Raw genomic sequence first — 22,025 nt, forward strand, 5'->3', positions numbered from 1 at the left:
ACATTACATCTAATAAATGTGATATGATAACATCAGGACTTGACTGAGGTTTTAAATGTTCTAATTCCATGGCTATTTTTGAAAGGTCTAACATGAAGACCACTTTTGAACAAGGTATTGAATGGTATTCCCAGAAGAGCAGCCAAGGCTCAAAACCATTTTTGTGCTGAATGTGCCCTTCCTTTGTGTTTGGATTCTCCTGTCTCAGCAACATCTCCTATTTGTGTTTTCATAAACTAAATCTCCACAAACTTTCACCCACATTAATTGCAGGCAATTGATTGGAAGTTTAGAATAAAAAAGCGCCTTTGTTTCTAGTTAAACATTCAATGGATAATAATGAACAGCCACAATTACCATTACATCAACATTTGTTTCAAGAAAAATTCAATTCAAATCAATTATATTGCTCAACCTAACCTGTTTCTTTATTCACATCTGAGACAGTCTTCGACAAGCAACTAAAATTTGGACCAGACAATGAATTGACTTTCAAAGTGTTTATGACCTTAAAATGTCTGTGGTACTCAGTGTTCCCTTGGTACAATAGCAGAAAACAAAACTGATGACTCTACTACTGCACTCAAAGCTATAAAATGCTTACTTTCAGAGACAGCCCTAGAAAGGCTTTCAGACATTGCTTTTTAAATAACAATGATGAATAAGCATACATGAGGTTTCCATACAATGAACTACATCATTGTCTTTAACCAGCCTGAATGCCAGGAGGTGTGCTGAGATAAATGGAGTTTGGTTTCTTTTTAAAAAAAAACATTTTCTACACAATCACAATCCAATGCCGAAAAGCTCCCTAATGAGGTCTCAGTTAAAGAAGCTGGGTGCACTTGCTTCAGAGTCTGAAGTGCTGGGTTTCGGCTGGGCACAGTCAAGGCTAACGCATTGATGCAGCACAATTGGAGTGTTGCATTGTTTGAGCTGTGGATAAAGTACTAAATCATTGTCCTGCCTCCCAGCAATAACGATGCTGTTGCACTTCTGGAAGGAGAGCAGGAACTTATCCTGTTGTCCCAAGGGATTCCTTCCTCCGCTAACATCACTTTAAAAAATAAATCTGGTAAAATGTTCACTTCTTGTTTGACAGAACCTACACTGTGCAGATTCACTGCCATAATTATCTGCACAGTAAAAGGCAGTGTGTTTGAGATGTCCCAATTTGTAATTTTATTATTATTACTTAATGAGTGGATTTGATCATACAGAGATCTGGAACACACTCTTCAATGCTGTAGCTATTGCAACAATTGGAGATTATGACTTGAATGGATAAACTTGACTAGAAATAGGATTGCAGAATATGAAGCTTAAGCAGTCACATGAAAATGTGGCATGAATCCTATTCCCTCTAATGGAATGTGGAGCTGGACCTACACGTTTCTCTGATCCTAATCTTGAAAGAGTTGCCAATAATATGTAGTGTCAAAATAAACAAATAGCCTAAGGTGATATAGGGCAAGAATACTTTAACAAACCCAATAAAATATATCAATTGATATTCATTTTAAACAGGGAAATGGTATGATTTTGGATTCAGCCGCGTAGGTGTGTCAATATATCTAGAAAGAACAGAAGCTGATAAAGCTGTGCTTTGCTGATCTAAAATTGGAAAGAAATGATTTGCGCCTACTTTATAATCTTAGTTTGGTCAGTATGATCTAAACTAATCAAGGAAATGTCGCAAGAGAAATAATTTACAGTGTGAAGAGAAGCAAAGAAAATGAGGGCATGTGATGAGCTTCACTTAAAATAACTCTTCATTATCTAGACAGACATAATTATTCAGTGACAGAACAGCAGAGTCTGTGACAACAATATCTATTTAATTTACTGTAAAATCACAGGCACCAATTTGATCAGGCATCTAAGTGGAGCCTGCAAGCTCTGTCATACCACTGCTCCTCTTGTGTCCTTCTACTTTGCTGTCCTAATAATGGTATTTAAATTACAGACTTGCAGATGCTTTGCAGTCACAATAAAACCTCAGCATATTCTCCAGTCTCTCATTACAGTCTGACTGTGCGGCAGCAACCCTCTCATCTTCTTTTCATGCTCCTCAGCTGCCTTCAACGAATAAAATATCCAAGGTATCTTGGTGGAATGGAAACTTTTATTTCTTGCTTCGAGCCAATTGTGCAGCACTGCAGAAATCTGATTTCAATTGCAGGCAAGTTATTTCACATTTCCTTTGAAGATATTCAAGAAATTGTAAAAAGAACCCAGAGCAGCTTTCAACAATAATGCTTGTGAATTCCCCCACGGCAAGGTTTTCTAACAGTGTGGACCAAGCAAACAATATTCCTTCTGTCCCTTTATCTCTGCTTCCCCACCCTGCCAAATGACCGTTTCCCGCTCCCCCCACCTCACCCCCGTCTGTCTCCTCCCCACCCTGAATCTGTCATATTGCCTCAAGATCCAACCCTACCCATTATTTATTTCAGTATCTGTTTCTTGTTGACTGCACATTGAAAAGATGTTTCTCTCCCCAAAATAGGATGTCTGTAAGACCCTCTCTTTTTTTCACTTCACATGGATATATCACTGTCACCTTAGTATCTCCTCTCCTTTTGACAGTATCCAACTTTTTCACTTCCGTTTGCCTGTTTTCTGTGTTGAAGTGTTATAACAATACAAAGCCATTGGGAGTGAATACATCAGAGATGGACACTTGTGAACATCCTTCCGACCTTCTCCTTTTAATTTGCTCCAGCTGTTCCATTCCTCCTCTCTTTTGTACAGCCCGTGCCCCCAACCCATTTCTTGCAGTATTCTTAATCCCATACAAAGTGACAATTGTGCAGGTTGCCAGGAAAATAACAGGATCCGTAGTTGAGTCTTATTGGAAACATGCTCCCACACATGTATGGTTACACACTAGAGATGGAAATAATAGTTTTCTATGACAACTGAAGGGAAGAGTCCTTGTGGTGACTTCTGAACAGTTTCCATGCTAAGGCTCTGTAAAACATTAGTCTTGGGAATGCTGATGAACAAATGCAATGAATGCCCACGTGCTCATCAGTAGAAGGGCATCTCTAGAGTCTGCGATGTTCAAATGCCCAGCAACTCTCATTATTCTGCTTCTGAAAGGATGGTGAGCTCTAGAAAAAGGATTGTTATCAAGATCCAGTTTTAAGGCAATGTGATAAATTGCTTTCTATCTGATAGATAGGAGCTGAGTGAGAATGTGTAATGGTAGCTGTACCATGGGGAATATCTTTGGTCCTATTTTATAAATTTGAGTAGAATGTGACTGTACAGGATTTTTGTTTCTGTTTTAGCTGGTGCTATGAACAGACCTCGGGCATGTTACCTGAAGTTATTTGAGCTCCAGGCAGGATATCGCAAATTGTCAACCTCCCCAGAAGGTGAGGGATAAACTGCTCTTCTTAAAGTACCCAACCCTTGGTTACAAAGCAACTAATTTACAAAGAATCCTCTCCCATGTAGGTACCTTTCTCCCAAAACAAATTAATGTTGTGAAAAGGAACCAATGTAACTAGGCTTTGGAGACTTAAAAAAAGTGTTTATTAGTAACTAAATGTGAGGGAAGAAATGACATTAACATATGCACACAGATTAGAAATGAAAAGTGTGTCTAAAAGTAGATGAAAGTTAAGAAATATGAATAAATTTCTATGGGTTGTATATGAAGAGTGGAAAGTTAACAGTTGATCAATTGATTTTCAGGATTCTTAGCTCTGGAATTAGTTGAAATCGTTTTAACTTTTGGTGCTTGATTGACAGTGCACAGTGAGGAGAATGCTCTTGCCCTGCTAGCTTGTTTGTAGAATGGAGTGAATCATTGGCCTGCAGTTGCAGGGATGATTGATGTGTATTTCTTTGACTATAACCTTCCCCACACACTAGTACATGAACCAGGCTGGCACATGAGTAACCTCCGTTCACTAGCACCTTCCACAGGGCACATACCAGCCTAAGCCCTGTTTTTATATATTCTCAAAAAAGGAAGACTTTGTCTCAACCCGACTTTGTTTGTTTTCCATCATTTTCACAGTTTTGGAGAACTTCCAGGAGATTACAATTCTGTTTTTTTTTAATACAATTTCTCCTTCTGAAGCTATTTCTCTCTCAAGTGTGATGTTCCAGTGTTCCTCTCCCGACATCCCTTGGATATTCATTCACAGTCATTTCAGCTGCATCTGCATCTGTTTTTCTTTAAAAAGAACGTATCAGCATTTAGAAGTTAATATCCTTTAGTGATCTGGGGTTACGATTTGTGGTCAAAACAGCGGAACTCAGGGTTTTAAGTGACGTGAGTGGTGAATGATCAAAAGGTATGATACAATCAAAAAAGATGGAATAAAGATCAGGAACAGAATTGGCAGATGGGCTAACTCATTACCCAAGACAATACACAACAGTTGTGGAATTCCCTTGCTAATTGCATTATGGGTCAGCACATGGACTGCAGTGACCACCTTCTCCAGGTTAACCAGGGAGAGGCAATAAATGCTGGCCAGCCAGTGATGCCCACATCCCAAAGAATGAATTAAAAATAGATTTTTCTATTTTGAAAGATTCTACAGTCACAACTCTAAAAGCTTTATAGATTTTTGAAAGCTGGGTTTGGGAATTGTTCAGACAGACTTTGTGTCTCTAGCAGGGTTTTGAGATGACGCACATGCACAATATAATTTCCTTTGCAGGAATGGCAACTTGCAGTCCTGTGGCCTCTGTAAAACCTTTAAATCACTAACAATGGTCATATTTCATTTCAGCTGTCCGGGCAGTGATCTTCATCCATTTTTAATTCTCCTCTATGCCGCAGGAGAATTTAAGCTTTGGTATTGTCTTTCTGCAGAGTGTTGCTGGTCACATCCAAACTCAAAATTTCCTTTTGCATTGAACTCATTAAATGTATTCCCCTCTAAGACCCTGCATGGAATAGTGATTTCCTTCTCAGCCACAATTTCTTTAAAGAGTGGAAGCACTTGAGAGAAATCAAAACCACTGAATGCTTGCCAGAATTTTCCTGGTGAATGTTGAGTCTTCATTTAATCAGATTGGTGTGTAGACTTGTCATTTGGGAACCTGTTTTCAGTTGCCATTTTGCTTCAAGTACCGAATCAACAATTCAGGAACATCTTTTGCACTTGGAGCTAATTTGTCAGAACACAGCTTTTTTCTGTACTATACTATTTCTCTTGTTAAGTGAGTTTGATTCTCAGCAAATTCAGGCTGGTTATTATTTTGTTTGTTTCTAGAGTTTACTCATTACTGATTTATTTAAATTAAACCCATTATGTTGTCATGTGAATCTCCAGGAAGATTCAAGTTGCCCCATCTCTGGTAAATTGTTTTTTTTTAAAATACCTCTACTTTACCTATTCTACATGTTTTAGGGGATTTATAGTACGTATGCTACGTTTTTGTATAAAATTGGGGTGATGCTGATGTAATGACAAACTGTAGATTAAATTATTCTCAAGTCCTTGCTTTCCATTTCACTTTGACTATGAACGGCATTGTAACTCTCGTGGGAGATCTTGTGGATAGTCTAGATCAAGGCAGGGACTTGCTTATTCTAGTTTCTGGCTCGCTCTGGGTAATCCTCACGGTCCACTCCCTTACAGATGACTGGTACCAAAGAGAGCAGAGTAAGAGTAGGCAATTTGCAAGTTGGGAGCTTCCATTTCCCTGGTTAAGAAGGGAATGGATACAGCACTGGGGACCATTCTTTAGAAGGACAGAACATTAGCCTTCATTGACAGGTCCAAGCAAGGATTGTGACCTGAATGTTTGAAAAGTAGGTCATTGTTTTGAGGAAACCAAGTTAAATAATTCCTTTTTAAGATTGGAGGTTTGAGAAAGTGTCACTGGTTCAGTAGGTGGGTAGGGGGTGGGGGTGCTACTGACATTTTTTTCAACCTATATGTGGCAGGCATTGAATCTATTAGTTGCATGAGATTTGAAAGTTTGTCATGAGAACCTACAGACCTTACAAACCTGTGCACTCCTGCTGGCCTCTCAAACTATCATAGGCGTGCAGGAGGCTGGAAGAACACAGCACACCAGACAGCATCAGGAGGTGGTTACACCTGAAAGGTCGACTTCTCCACCTCCTGATTCTGCCAGGCTTTATTTGTTTTTCCAGCTTCCTGCTTATTTATGATAGTTTGAGAGGATTCCAGCATCTGCAGCTCTTTTGTCTCGAACTATCATGACAGACTGTGGTCCTGTCTTAGCTTTCTCAGTGCACCTTTTGAGTTTTTAATGACCATGCATACGCAACTTCCTATATTACAACAGAAGTCTTGCATTGTAAGAGGACTAGGCTTTGCATTGTTCCTAAAGTGCTTTTTCCAAAATTGGACATAATATTCCGACGACCACTGTGATCTTACAATCTGCAGTAGCATTGCTCAGAATAACCAGAGAACATATTGATAATGCAGTAGTTTATTTTTGCCATTTTCCACTGAGGTACTTTTGTAAGTATGTGCTTTTGTACCTATGACTGGAGATGTTATAAGGACCAGAAACAACTTAATTGATCTGCAGAAGCTATTATGTTTACTGGATTATATTTTCAAAAACAAGATTGAAAATTTTGCAAATCTTGATCTCCTTCCTAACTGAAGGATATTGTGAAACTTGAAAGGGTTCAGAAAAATTTACAAGGATGTTGCCAGGATTGGAGGATTTGAGCTATAGGGTCAGGCTGAATAGGCTGGGACTGTTTTCTCTGGAGTGTCTGAAGTTGAGAGGTGACTTTAAAGAGGTTTATAAAATCTTAAGGGACATGGATAGGGTACATAGACAGGGTCTTTTCCCTGGGGTGGGACGAGTCCAGAACTAGAGGGCATAGGTTTAGGGTGAAAGAGGAAATCTATAAAGGGGACCTAAGGAGCAACTTTTTCATGCAGAGGGTGGTAAGTGTATGGAATGAGCTGCCAGAGGAAATGGTGGAGGCTGGTTCAATTGCAATATTTTAAAAGGCATCTGGATGTGCATATGAATAGGAAGGGTTTAGAGGGATATGGGCTGAATGCTGCCAAATGGGACTAGATTGGGTTGGGATCTCTGGTCAGCATGGATGTGTTGGACCAAAGGGTCTGTTTCCGTGCTGTACATCTGACTCTAAAATGTCTAACTGCAGTAAACCCCAACGTCCGATGGTCTAAAAAGATGAGTTACTGGCATCATGGCCCTGAATCTTAACCCCAGATGATACAAGACCATATCAATCTGTTAAATTCTGACATTCTTTTTTAAGAGAGCTTGTGCAGTCAAAGTAACTGGATGCAAATCCCATGGCTGCCTGGAGAGGAACCTTAGACTGTCACACCTGCAGGTTGCAAAATTGCTTCAAAAGGAAGAGTTGCTCTCCAAACTGAACTGTAACCTTATAGAAGCTATCTCTGATGAAGAACATAATGAAAGAAAAGACCGGAGTCTGGGTTAAGAGAAATTTTGTGTATTCTTAAGAGGAAGACTCAAGAACTCAGTTCAACCCTGGTCTGTTTATGGCAGTGGAAGCAGGTGTGCTAGTGATCGGAGTGCTGGTGTGCCAATGGGCTGAAGTTATTGTATTATAGCCTCGGTTCAAGCACTAGCATGTATGGCCATCACGTTTGATGCACCACCAGCTAGTCACCCTGCATTGCAGGTAAACTATTCTCTCACTGCATGCTAGAAGCCAGCTGGCCAGTCAAAGGAGACAGGATAGAACAACTTTCTCATTCCAAATGCTGCTAGCCAACCACCCTCAAGAAAGTGGACAGAAGGACTTCAACTAAATGTAAAGCCAAGTATCCCAAAATTGCCTGATCAATGATCAGTATTCCACAATCCACTGTTCATGGATGACCTATGGGGATTGATTCTTTTTTTTTTAATCACTTACCTGTTTGGTTTTGCATCTAATTTCTAATCTATGCATGAGTTTTGTTTTTGCATATACGAACTGAAAATCATGCTTTTATTAATTCAAGAAAGCCTGGTTAAATTGATCTCTCTTAATTTTTTTTTGGGGGATAGGCACAAGACGGGATATCCTTTTGTAAATTAGCCTTGTAATCAGCTAAAGGAGTGATGAATAAAGAAGGGAGAGCAATTCACTTTTTTTTTCTCATTGGGGAATTTAACAATTCAGGGTATCCCACGTGGAATCATCATAAATTTGTGAACCCTCCCTGGACTCTTGGCCATAAGACAACAGAACAATGAGGCTTCAGCAGGACCTGATCTACTTGTCATCTAATTACCTTCCTGCTTCTTTGTGACAGTGTAAAACACCAAGGTCACTGCTTAAGAAAACATTAACTGTTTCTCAATACAAATGGAAGCCATCACAGATAATGCTGCTTTATGGTCCAAATAACAAATTCCCCACACAATTTAATAAAATACAGCAGGCAATGTACATCAACACTTTCTTTTAGTGCAAGCAGATTGCAAATTTACCATGGTTACTACATGAAGATTAGGTTATAGTAGCATTTTATCAATGGAACGATTTTGAACTTGAATGCACAGCGTTTGCCTAAGTTCAAGTTTTGTCTTTTGCAAAGAATCAGTGATAGAATTTGTTGGTTACTTCCTTATATCATATTTGATTTATAACAGTTATGGTATAAGCTTCAAGACAGTAAAACTGCATTAATTGGCAATATGCTATATAGAAAATGCTCTGCACATCACAGGGCCATGTGATGAGGCCTGAAAACAAGTAGCAACAAAGTGATTGGCCTTCAGGCTTAAAATGTACCATTTGTGTTTGAGACTGTAGTGATGAGCATCTTATCTGTGTACTGCAAGAATGATAAATAAAGAGTGCCCCAAAAACCTTGTTTTCACTGAACTATGGAGAGAAATCAAAATGCTTAAAATTCTCTGTTCACAATTGCAACCAGTTATCAAACACTGGCATCAGCCAGCGGCCTGCAGAATGCGGTACCTTCCCTGCTGTCAGACCTCATTGTATGAAAAAGGCTGCATTCTGACAAAGTACAATGACTATGTCTGAATCATTTCATTCCAAAGCCATGGAAGTCTAAACATGTCTGCCCTCTTTCATTCATGTGTAACATGGCCAGGAATCTCTGACAATAACAGTATCAGTTGTGGATTTCTTCAATAACAGTACATTTCTTTTCTGGAAGTAGTGTATACAACTATGTTTTCTGCATGTTAATACTAACTATGAATTCAGTAGCCACCCAAACCATTTTCATTTTTCCCCCAAATGGTCTAAAATTTCAAGCAGCTAGGGCACAATGTTTCAATTTCTTCTTACCTGAAATATTGAAATAACTGAATCATGTCAGTTTTGCACCTCTTTTACTTTGTATTTCTCTCGAGAAGGAACATCATGAGACTACCTGCAATTTCAAATTTTCAAAAAAAGCTTACAAATGCAATACAATGCCTGACAGTCAGCTAGTTTTACAGCAATGTATGTCTCACGCTCTCACAGCAGAATGTATAAAATGTGTACTGGCTGGGAGAGTAAAGATACCAGAGGAAATCAAACAATTGGGGAAACCACAGCAATTATGCTTCCTGTTTCAAAGGTTCATTGTTGACCTTCCTAAAGCTCGTTAATTCTGGCACTTGCTGATTTTAGATGAAACCTATATAACTTTGTGTGCATGAACAGTCACAATTTGGAAATGAAAGATAAGATGATAGCACAAAAGGCCTTTAACTGTCCTGGGGAAATGCACACAGGGACAATTTGGTCTTAGGTGATACAGGTAATACAGTTTGCCCTTTTGTTTTTCTAGATGAGTTAGGTGTAAAATGAGATTAAACAATGGAAATGGCAAATCGGGCATAAAAAGTGAGCTTAGTGTCTGCCCATTCAGCATTGCCATCTATGTTCACCACTCTAAACAGGTTTGATTGCGTGTTTTCACTAGGTCCTTACTCAGTTACATATCTCTGTTAGCAAGCTCCACCTTCTTCATTAAGTACCTAAGTTTTTAAAAAAAGTTAATGAAATGCTGACATATCCTGGCAAATCAGAACAAGCTTTATTTAACGGCATGTCTAATTTATAACATTTTCCTCAAAACTAGGGAGTAATATCAAACTTGGCCAAGGATAGACAAATGGCAGCATTGCATTTAACAACTTGCTGTCCACCCTGCCAGGATTCTGTTTCGTTGACTTCAATAGAACCACATATTGGGTATATTGCAACATACAGCAACCAAAAGGGTTAGGTGCTTAATCCATGTCTAATTTCAGCTCACTAGCAACTTCCCTTGGAGTAATTAATACAATCTTCCATTTTCATAGCAGAGACATAGGGGGCTACCCCATTACCTGACTTCTAACAGATACAACCCTTGGGAATACAGCACTGAGCACCAATGGTGATACTCCTGCCTGTTCCTAATGGTGAAGCACAGTTGCGTTCAGCTTTTTCTTCCCTAGAAGGGGATAAGCCAGACAAAATTCACCCATTTCAATCTGCCAGCGTTGTAGACTGGACAGTACTGGAGTGGCACCAGCAGTTAGGGTGGAGCAGCTCAAAGTCAGATCAGTCCTATCATTTTATTTGCTGGATTATTGCAAGGGTCTATGCATGTTCTTTGACTTCACCCCCCACTCACCTTATAACTTTGGTGGGAAATGGCCAGAAATCACAAAAGTCTTCATTGGGGCTCTATAAATAATAGAAAATGTTGGAAAATAAATTGTATTAAGATAGAATCATTCTTCAAGTTATTAACCTAATTTTTAAAAAATTGTGTTTTGTAATTGTACCCTGAACAAATTGTTTCAGGATATTTTAAAATAAATGTTAACCGTGCACTTTAACACACTATCTTTATTGCACAAATAACTCCCCTCTTGTCTACATATGCCTCCTTTTAGTTTGCTGTGTATATTCCATTAAAGTCAGGTTTCTATACTTCCCGTTATTGTGCACACATGCTTCCTTTATTATACATTTCTCCTATGATCTGAATGAAGCATGATTGAAACCCTGGTCTTTGACAGGACAACTCTGCAATCTAATATTGAATGCTGCAGCCTGTCAAAAATGAAAGGAGAATGGTGTTGTGACTGAGTGATAATATTTATAGGGATCCTTGAGGAAGATTTGTCATTCAGATACTATTATTGTTCAGTCTTATGAAAAAATATTGACAAAGGACAGATTACAGAGAGTGAGTTTATCAGTTAATAACCACAAGAAGAAATCATAACACAAAGTGATTAGGAATAAGAGCAGAATCCAAAGAAAGTTGAAACAAAATCCCTGACTGATGTCTGAGACATTAATAGCGAAACATTGAAGATGTTGCACTAGAAGTTTTTGGTCATGTTAACATTGATAGTTGAACAGTCTATATATGGATTTTTGATATTGATTGGATGTCTTTTGTCCTTGTTTCATTCAGCAGTGACCACTCGCCACTGTTCAGAGAGACAAGGTAGCTTTGCCCCTTCTTTACCTGCAGTGCTGGGGTATTTAATGACTGTTCTCAAAGCTGTGACCTTCACCGATGCTAGTCCACGTTCACTAGTTTTTCAGACCATTAATACACGCACTAGGGTTGAAGATTGCCTTTTAGGCTCATTCTTTAAAATATATCCCTGGAAGGTGTCATGAGCATAGATCATTATTTGCAGGATTATTACAAGGGTCCATGCATTTTCTTTGATTTCTTCTCCCTCCACCCCACCCCTGTAACTTTTGGGAGATGGCCAGAAATCTCAAAGGTGTTGATGGGACATATCAAACTTTGAATTGTAATATGTTTCTTAAAACGGGAGTGTTACAGCTGCCTGAGGATGTAAATTTACTAGTTGTTTCGAGAGTCCTGTTTGAACCCATGGAATGTCACGTCCAGAAAGGTATCAAGGAAGCTTCAAAGGGATGGATTGCAACAGAACAAATGCACTACAAACTGAACTGTGTAATTCCCTAAAAGTTATGTCAGACTGTGAACAAGAAAAGGGGGAAAAGACAGCAGTATGGGTGAGAGAATGTTTTCTTGTGTCTTTCTCTGCCTCTGCGCCGTTGAAGCATATACAAGAACAGACTATAAAAACCAGATCAACACTAGTCTGTGTGCAAGTGGAAGAAGGTGTGTTGAGGCACTAGGGTGTACTAGCCTGGATTCAAGTGCTAGTGTGCTATGAAGATCACACTCTAAGAATGACCTATTAGTTAACCTGTGTTGCAGACAAAGCAATGTCTTACTTTGTATTCTGCCAGTCAAAGGAAACCTGTTAAAAGAATTTGAAGGGAGCTGCAAATCCATCGATCCTGGAATGAGCTGCTTGACCATCAATGTCTGCTCTTGACAAACCACCAAGCGATTGAACCATATGTCTTTTAACTTACTTTTGAACTCCTTTGTAATGTGTGTTTTTATTTCTTCTTGCTAACAAATAAACTCACTGGATTAACTCAAGAATGCCTGGTTAAATTGGTTCCTTTTGAATCAATAAATTATTTGGCCTGGTAGAAAAGTATCCAAAAGGAAATTTTTCTTTTTAAGTTAATCTTTTTGTGACCAGTTACGAGTGTGGGTAAATAATGAATGAAAATTAATTCACCCTCCCCACTATCCAGGAGCTTGATGATTTGGGGTTTCCAGCAGGAACTGTAGTAACATGGGGATGTTTGTATGGGGCCTGGTCTTAGTAACACTGATGTTGTGTTTGAACATCAGCCAACAATCTATATTCAAGAGAAGACTTCCCTCTTTGCAGTGCCCTCTCATTACTTGTAGGAACAAAGGTAGGGGTCTCTGAGAAAGTCATTTCCCAGGTAACTTCAGAAATGATGCAATGAAATGTCTTTCAACCAAAAAAGCTGGAATGGAACACATCATTTCAAAAGGCAATGAATTACCACAGGAGTTCTCCCATGTTTCCACAAGAACTTGGACAGTAGAGCTATGGAATTCCCAAAGAAATGGTATAACCGATCTATATAGCTGTACTGTAAAAAGGCCAGATGGATCAAACCAGACACTAGTTTCCAGGAACACTCAGGAGCAGGAAAAGCTATCTATAGCCAAGAAACAGTCTTTTTCCAATAAATTACAATCGTTCATGTACCTGTTCTGGCATTAAGCCCTCCTATGCCTTTTCCAGAAATATGGATCTAATCCCCTCTTGTTATCCATTACAACAGCTTTGTCTGGGAACTTATTTCACAATGTCTCATGTAATAAGCAATTCCACCCAAACTGCCCCTCTTTATTCTGGCTGTCACTCATGTCTCTAGGATTGCTTTCCTCTCCATTGTGAGGAAATAGATAAAATCAAATTGGTCAATGATCTTCATATTTTTCCAGCCTGTAGAACATCCCCAGAGGTTGATGTATTGATATTACAATTGGCTTTCCTAATATTCTCAGGCAAGATACATTCTTCCCTTGTTCTTCAGCCAGGCCTGTATTGTCCCAACAGAACTCATCCAAAGCCCTCCCCCATTTTATCAAGTACATGAGGAAAATTTGAAAGAAGCTGAAATAAGGTACACAAAAAGTCAAGTCATAGTCTGTCAAATTTAAAAAGAAAACCAAGGTAATATTTGTGGATGTTTACTGTGCTGAGCAAGAACAAACTCAAGCAAGAAATCAACTAATCCAAACGAAGATTTGTAGAGAAGTTGATTTTTAAAAATGGATCAAACTGCACCAAGTGCAATGATGGGCAACACCTTCTATTTGTTTATGATGTAGGAGCAAGAAACACAATAATTGGAATAGTGCATCTATGTGCAGACAGAGAAAAGAAATTCTCTTAAATTGGAAAATTAATACATGGGAACAAATACTATCTGAAAATAGGGTGGAGGTAAAATCGGTGGAGTCAATGTGAACAAAGGTACCAGTAGACACTCTGAAGTATGAACATGTAGAGGGAATGTCCCACCATTATTTATTAAAACGATTGGTTGGCCAAGCCAAAAGACTATCTGGTTGAATACAAAAGATCACAGCAGTCATGCAGGTGTTAATCTGTGAGACAATTCATATGTCACTAATTTAGTTTTCAAAAGGATCAAGTGTAGCAGCAATGCTCCACCAGTGGCCCCAAGATAATTTTGAGAATGGGCCATTTCTACATGTTTAGGTTGAGCCGACACAACAGTTCTCCCAAGTGCCAGTAACACAGTAGTTAGGCTTTTGATTCATGTGCATGGTGCTTTCTTTCAGCTTGTGGCAGTAATCCAACCACATGCATGTGTAAGGAGTTTTGCCAATTTTTCAGGCTAGGCTGCTACATTGGGGCCATTCTGACCTTAATAAATTTTTTTTTAGTCTATTCAAATTTTGGATGGAATCTTAAATATGGTTCTTATTAGATATTCCATTTAGTCAGGACTGTGAAAGGATCTGCTCACTCTTACGACATGCTGTAGAGCGATAGGCTTTAAAAAATGGGAAGGCAAGAGAAGAACTGTTCCAGAGAGCTGTGCGATTCATTCCTGAAGTTGGGTAGTTGAAGACAATCAGTTCACAATGAAATAACATGTATATTTTTGCTGGTGAGTTGTGGTTAGCAACACAAAGGACAATTATCTCTCCGAATTACACCAGTTTACATAAATACATTTAAATTCCAATTTTGGTCATTTTTATAAAAACATTTGTGATGTAAGTTTGCTGCCTTGCTTATTTTCAGTGTGTACAATAATCTTACCTGCACTGTTAAATAAGCTATACAGCCTTTCTGAACAGGAATCAGTTCTAGAAACAAATGTTTCCTTTAATTCCAGCCCTTGTTTCCCCCTCTTCAGTAGCTGGGAATCCTGGTTCAGGCACCAATTATCAATTAAAAGCCAGTTTCACTCAAGCTATTAAAACTCCACTGTACACCTAGAGGGTCCCTCAGTGGCAATTCTCTACATATATCTGCTGCAGAAAAAAATCATTTTCTAACCATCCTCCAGGTCTATCCCAACAACGATGCCTCTTATTCTTGAATAAGAATTTTTTCTGTATGGCCTTGCGCTAACAGAGAGTGCTCAATACTGACAAACTTGTTTCTCATAGGAGCTTTCGGGAGTAGACTTCTGGTCCTGCAATTTGAATAAATTTGAATCAGGGTAACACTGGAGGCAAAAGTGCCCAAGTGGATTCATTCCACCTTTCAAGTTTCCAGAAACAATGTTTTATGTCTCAAAATGGGAAACACTTTCCAGGAACATAAAATAAATTCAGCTAAATGGAATTATCATTATAAGCAAAACTGGTAACTGCCTTAAAAAATGAACCCAGAGATTTATACATTCCCTAATTTAGCAGAGATCTTAATTGAAACATTGGACAAAGGAATTTGAAATAAATATGCTCGTTCACCAATGCAAGTTCCTGCAATTTCACCAATATTTTCAGAAAGAAAATTTAAATTAAAAAAACAGAAGGTTCTCACTCAGCTCAAGGTGTTAATCTAATTCCATAAAGGAGCTAATTACCCAAATTCCATTTCCCTTCCTCAGAAATTCATTAGATTCCTCTTCAAGTATTTATCAGATTCCTACCTAAATGTTGTGATTGTTGTTGTATCAATGACTGCTTGTAAAGGGGGTATTTTATATCCTAATAAATCTTTTATGAGAACAAAACCATTTCATCCTTCCTGTTATTGTTCCCAATGCTAATAGTAATTTTAAAGCTGTTCCATGCTGAATCACCAACTCCCGGAAGTAACTTTCACTACTCGATGTATTGAGCACTCTGATTACATCAGCCCCTAATCTTCTCAGTTGCAGTGAATGCGATACCAAATGTAGCAGCAGAATTGATCGTTTCTGCACTTGAGTTCTCGACTGCATTTCATCATTTCTATTGTTCAATGGGAAAGGCAGTCAGTTCCTCTTAAAAGTCATGTACAGTCTCAAGAAATTTGGTTTCCCAGACATGGCTTATCTTCCAATCCTGTCTGCATAGAAAGTAGTGTCATTGCAGGTGTTAAGTGCAATAGAACGCAAAAAAGCAGATTTTAGTTCAGTGTGTCCAGTTTTATTGCAGTGCTGCTATTTTCGCTTGGTTCAAATGTTGATGATAATTAAAATGGCATAGGATAACTCATTCAGAGTAACCTTGTCCATTGATATTTACAAGAAAGCTAAGATTGTGAAAGCGACTTCAGAGTGAAAATAACTGTAGACAAAAATCCATCAACATGGGACATAGGAAAAATGAATTTGAACCATTAATTTGCATTAAGATTGCAAGGAACAGGATTACAATAAGACTGGATAATAGGCTCAATGGTCAAATCCATAACAAACTTGATCTCCTATCTAGGCGATTCTTAAGTAGAATTTTCTGCAACTAAATCTGTAGTCTAGAATGTTCTGAATTTGTATTGCCCCCCCCCCCCCAAAAGACTAGCATTTTGTCAACTTTAAATTTTTTTTTTCCTGTTGTCCTGAGAGCTGAAATTAAATAAAGACAATTATTCTGATATGTGCTATGTCTAAAGGAGTTTGGGTACTTTAGTAGGGCAGTTTTATACAGTCTAAGTAAGGGGGTGATGGAACTATCCATGTCACCAACTGATCATTTCTTCTCAACGACAATTTTTTTGTTTTGATCTAATTTGTTTTCAAAACTATATCGTGAAGACTCATTAATCAAAACTAAGAAATACTGGTTGTTCTGTACCATTCGAAAGATATTGTGCTTTCAGCCTCTGTCCTGCTTTTCAATTTATTACAACTGCACACTCCATTGTTAAACTGTAAATTCTGTGGATTTATTTGGATTAGTTCTACCAAATCTATAGTTTTAATCTGTTCTCATCATTATAGCTGGGTTGAGGTTATCTGAGACCAGTAACAGTCTTAAATGTTGCACAGGAAGTGGGACAAGACACAGTTGGAAACTGAAACCATCAAAAGTTTAATGTCATTAGCTAAGAATGGATCAACTAAGGGGGTCTAAAATTATCAAAAGCAGCAACCCACAGACACTTGAAACTTCCGTGAGTCTCCATTTTCAGTCTGCTGCAATCCCACACCTAGTAAATGACTCCGGGCTGTAGACAGTCAGCGTTTGATGGTATCGGCTGCAGCTGAGCCCCTTGTTGCTGTTTTTTATTTTGCCGCAGACACACTGTCTCGGGTTTGCATGAAGTGCCTCTGGAGTGCTGCCCATGTGGAGCCAGAACATCCCCCAGGCCATGCAGTTTGACTTGGCTGTCATTCCCAGCACCTGAGTGCTGTCGCAGTTCCAGAGGAGCTAAGAGGTCCCTGGAAACTGGCACATGTACAGAGTCTGTAGAGAATACATCTGCTGTGCCTTCTGCTATTTGAACCTTTCATAAAATGACTCACCACTGGCTTTACTTTAGTAATTTATCATTACAGACAGACCTTGTTTGCACCTCATGCAGCACTGCAACTTCAAACAGTAGGCTGAATTATTGGGACCTTTGATCCACGGTTAAGAAGCTCAAAGGAAAGGGGTTGATCTTGTGCCTTCTCACCTGACAGGCGGGGCACTTACAAATAAACATGTTCCTCACTTGCTCAAATCCTTGCAAGGTTCTTTTGCAGGCCAGAGCCTCAGCTTTGTAAATGGAGGGACTTTTGCATCAATCGGAGATTCGCAGTTTCCACTCAGGAGAAGCTAGAAACCAGAGGAGCTCCTCCCCTGTTGAGACCACTGACCTTTCACTGGATACTATGAGGGAAACCTCCTCAGTCCTGAATTCTATTGCCTTCCCTTACACCTCACCCCAGTCCCTTATTAAGTGACCAGGACACACCACAAGAAGGGGACTGCAGTATTTGAAATGAAGTTTATAATCTCTGTGACTTCCTCTGCTGGGTGGGAAGTCTGCCCGCTGGTGTGGTTTCTCAGTGGAATCTTGCTTTGGGTTAACTTGACTTTTGTTGTTGACCAGTTCTATTAAGGCATTTAGTTGTGGTCCCAACAGCACATCAAGGCTCAACATTCACTGGACGTAGTACCGAATTTTTCCATTTAAACAAAAGTGGTTACATTTAAACAAAAGACTGTCTACAGCCTGGAGTCATTTACTAGGTGTGGAATTGCAGCAGACTGAAAATGGAGACTCACGGAAGTTGAAATAAAAGTCCATATTGTACTGTGCTTCATATTGTTCTTCATAAGTTGCTGATTTTTTTTTTCAAAAGGATGTTAGAACATGACCTGGTTGAATTCAATAATCACAAATTTACTATTGTACTATTTAAGTTGTGGTTTCCTAACATTCTTGGGGCAATCGGGACAGCAGTTTTGTGGTTAGGCTTAATGGAGATGACGGATTGAAATGCTAGTAGTTGCCATGTTCTCATTTGATTTATTGCACCTCAAAACGGCTTGAAACTTAATTACAGCAAATTCGCCTAAATAACATTTTCCATTTCTATCCCTAAAGTAAGCATTGGAAGAGAGGATTTCTCCAATGCTACCTTTCGTTGTGCAAAGGATTTGCAGAGTGTCACAGAGAGCACATTCGAGCATTAGGTCAATTTTGCTTTTATAGGTCAAGATAGATTAGCATGCAGAAGTAATTGAATGAATAGTGATTCAACCCAGGAAGCAAGTAATGTGCAACCAAACTCTCATTAATTCAAACTTATCAAACTAGTACTTACCTTTATTATTGGGAGCTGATATTTGGAAAAAAAACTGTGTTCAGAATGGTAGGAGCTCACCTTCTGTACTTGGGCTTGATAGTCAACTATCCTAGTAACTATCCCCACAGATGCTATTCATCATTGTTTTATCCTTACAAGACAGGTCAAAAGGGCTCTCATGGCACAGTGTTAGGGTCCCTGTCTCTGGATTAGGAGGCACAGGTTCAAGTCCCACCTGCTCCAAGTGTGTCATAATATCTTTGATCAGAAAAATAGATTACATTTAAAACTAAATGTAAGACAGGTCTAAAGCACTCTTGCGGTGTGGTGCGGTGGTAATGTTCTTGTCTCTGAGCCAGGAGACTTGGGTTCAAGTCCCACCTGCTGTGAGATGTGTAGTGACATCTCTGAGCAGGTGGATTAGAAGATGTTTGGACCCTCTTGTGGTGCAGTGGTGGTGTCCCTATCACTGCACTGAGAGACTTGGGTTCAAGAGCCACTGCTCCAGAGGTTTGTAATAAATCTCTGAGCAGGTTTATTTTGTCAATCAATTTCAAGCCTTATCATGCAGTTGTTTTCTTAATCTTGTGAATGATGCATGATGCTACTTTTTAGTTTTGATGAATCTTATTGGCCTGGTTGTTTGAAGTTGGGCTTAATACGTTGAGGAATGATAAAAGAAAATCCCAGTGTCTCATTTTAAAATAGTTGCTGAAATATTTACTGTGACTGGGTGGGACCATTATTGTAATCAATGATATTTTCAGGGAATTCTGACAGGTTTGAACATCAGGTCATTAAAAACAATAAAACACTATTCATTTTAAGATAAACTAAAGCATCTAGAATTCCACAACTTAGTAAGGAAATTGAATGTTGGGACGATTTCTTCAATAAGCAAAAATTCTCACATTTGCTTCTGTGCCACTTTGTAAAGATACGTGGTGAGATGAAGAGTACTTCAGGACAATAATCTTCAGTTTTATTCACTACATCCCAGAGTTATTACATCGTCAAATATCTACGTAATAAGAAAATCTATAAGCAAGTGACCAATACCTAATAAATGTGACAGTTCTGTGTCTTGAAATCATACAAAAGCATTTTCTTGGGAATTGATGGTTTTCACCGATTACTGAGAGTGGTAATACTGATATGTGCAACATGTTGAAAAATCACTGAAACATCAATTCCTGTACTAAATATATCTTTTCCTTCTCTTTTCAGAAAGCAAAAGACAAAAATATCATGAGACCAGACAGTGGAACAGACTGAAACAAGCATAAATTCAGCTGTGAAAAGAATTCAAAAGGGTGTTTTTTAAAAAGAAATGTAAGTTTTTTTTGCTATCAGTTTACTTGTCAGAGTAAATAGAATTCAGACCTAATAATACTGTTTGAATCCCACTGTAAATCTTTGTATATCAGTTTAGTTTTTATTTCCATCCTCATTTCCTTGCTAGGTGCTGACAGGGAGAAAGAGTGTTTCTATGCAACAGCTGTGGAAAAAGTACTAACAGCACTTTAGGGGTGTAAAACTGGATTGTTGTGTTCTTCATTCAGCTATTAGTTGAACGCTTGGCTTCACCAATCTCAACCAGGTCATTTGTGGAACGGTTTGCTCTGCTCATCTGTAGTGTGCCATGTGAATCAGAGGGTGAAACAAAGTCTTTGACAGGCTACAACACAAGGAAAAGAAACAATGACTCAGAAAGACCAGATTGGAGTAGACATCAGAACCAAGAAAGGAGGTGGCGTGGGCTCGTGATAAAGCACAGGAAAAAGAGAGGCAAGTGAGAATGAACAGGACGTAGATCTGGGGGCAGGAGAATAAAGAGGAAGAGACTGGACATTTAAGGGGAAACTGAAATTGCCGATGATATAACAGTGATCTACCCAAGAATTGGTCTTTGTTCTTTCAGGCCTCATGGTCTTTCCTTTTCTATAAGGGAGCCTCCATTTTCAATTTCAATCTGCAGTATGACTAAGGAGCAGATTCACAACATGTATCCTGTCCCTCCTTCATGCAGCCATGAAGACTTGATCTCTGCCCTGAAGCAGCTATTGTCCTAAGGTTCTATCCCTTCTGCCATTACTGAAACTGCAAACTGGTTTCTATCATTGGGATGTGGCTCGTAACCCTGAACACAGACAGAGACAAACAGCCACTGAATTCTCAATTGCCCCAGTTATTCCTGCTGACAATAATAGCCACAGGAAACACAATTCAGGTCATGTCACCAAACTCAGAAGAGGACAGCAGTAGTACAGAAAAAGTGAGACACTAACCCTTGCAAAAGTTAGGATGCCATTAATAAACACATTGCATAATTCAACACTGTGTACACTAATCTTTTTTTAAAAATGCTTTTATGCCTGAGTTGTGCCATCAATTACCATTCTGTCAAACTTCTTAAATTTTCAAAAACAGGAACATCTGCTACATCTTGCAACATCTGGTATTTTGGTTTTCAGTACAGTATGTTGCTAGTGTTTTCTTTAAAAAAAACCTTTTGAAGCATCATTACAGGGTACCTTATACTATATCTTTCTTTTTCATGATTTGAGAACGCAAGACTTACCACATCTAATACTTCTGAAAACAGGTGGTTCATTCTCTTTATTAAATCTGTTTATGCAAAAAATCCATTGATGAGATTTACTGTTTGTTTTCAAGCTCCTATTGTAATGTTTCTGAGCCTGAGATTTGTTTTCAATGTCATTATTAAACTTGGCTGGCACAAAACTCGTTTTATATTGAATGTACAGCAAATGATAATTACTTTTTTGACATTACCTCTTTGAACACAAGTGCTGCCCATTTTATTTGGTTTAAAGCAAGCATCAAATGTGGAAGTCTAATTGATCAGACGAACTTTGTATTTAAACGGTGCAGATAGGTTTAGTAGCATGATGTAAGGCATTAACATTGTATAGTCATCAGAATCCCCTTGTATCAATAGTTTCAGCGCTTAATGGAGAGATGGAGATAAATGAAAAATCACCAGTAGCAGAGTTTGGGTCCAGAATAGTATTGGTAGCGGTTGGTTTGTTTTTGGGGGACTAAGATGGAGTAATTAGGTAGGGTTGTGCAACCTGGATTGTTATACATTGAATCCTGTTGTTGGCTCACACAATATTATGGTTTTGGCCCAGGATAGGATTGGGTTCGGTGGTCATTTCCTTTGTGGCCGAACTGACCACAAGTACTGCCAGCTCGCTCATGCAGTGTGGGGCATTTTCATTAGATATCACAAAAGCAGACAGGAGGAAAGGTCCATACTTTGCATCTTCTCAAATGAAGAAAACAGGCAAAAAGAAAATTATTTATGGCTCATTTCACAACACAATTTCCTCCTTCCCCACAATGGCCTGAAAATGAGACTTTGTGTAGTATTATTAGGTCGTGTATATTCCTTGGCCAACATACTAACAACAGCAACATGAAAGAG

The 22,025-nt window shown here is 38.8% G+C and overlaps 1 long non-coding RNA gene across 6 annotated transcripts in view; it reads left to right on the plus strand.

Annotated features, from left to right (window-relative positions):
• Positions 1-22,025, plus strand: part of LOC122554547 — a 73,660-nt gene that overhangs the window by 23,047 nt on the left and 28,588 nt on the right. For all 6 annotated transcript variants that reach the window (XR_006313019.1, XR_006313015.1, XR_006313016.1 and 3 more), the window contains exon 3: positions 19,802-19,906. This is a non-coding gene — a long non-coding RNA (uncharacterized LOC122554547). The remainder of the gene's footprint in view (positions 1-19,801; positions 19,907-22,025) is intronic.

This window comes from Chiloscyllium plagiosum, chromosome 11 (assembly GCF_004010195.1).
Source record: "Chiloscyllium plagiosum isolate BGI_BamShark_2017 chromosome 11, ASM401019v2, whole genome shotgun sequence".
Lineage (NCBI taxonomy): Eukaryota > Metazoa > Chordata > Chondrichthyes > Orectolobiformes > Hemiscylliidae > Chiloscyllium > Chiloscyllium plagiosum.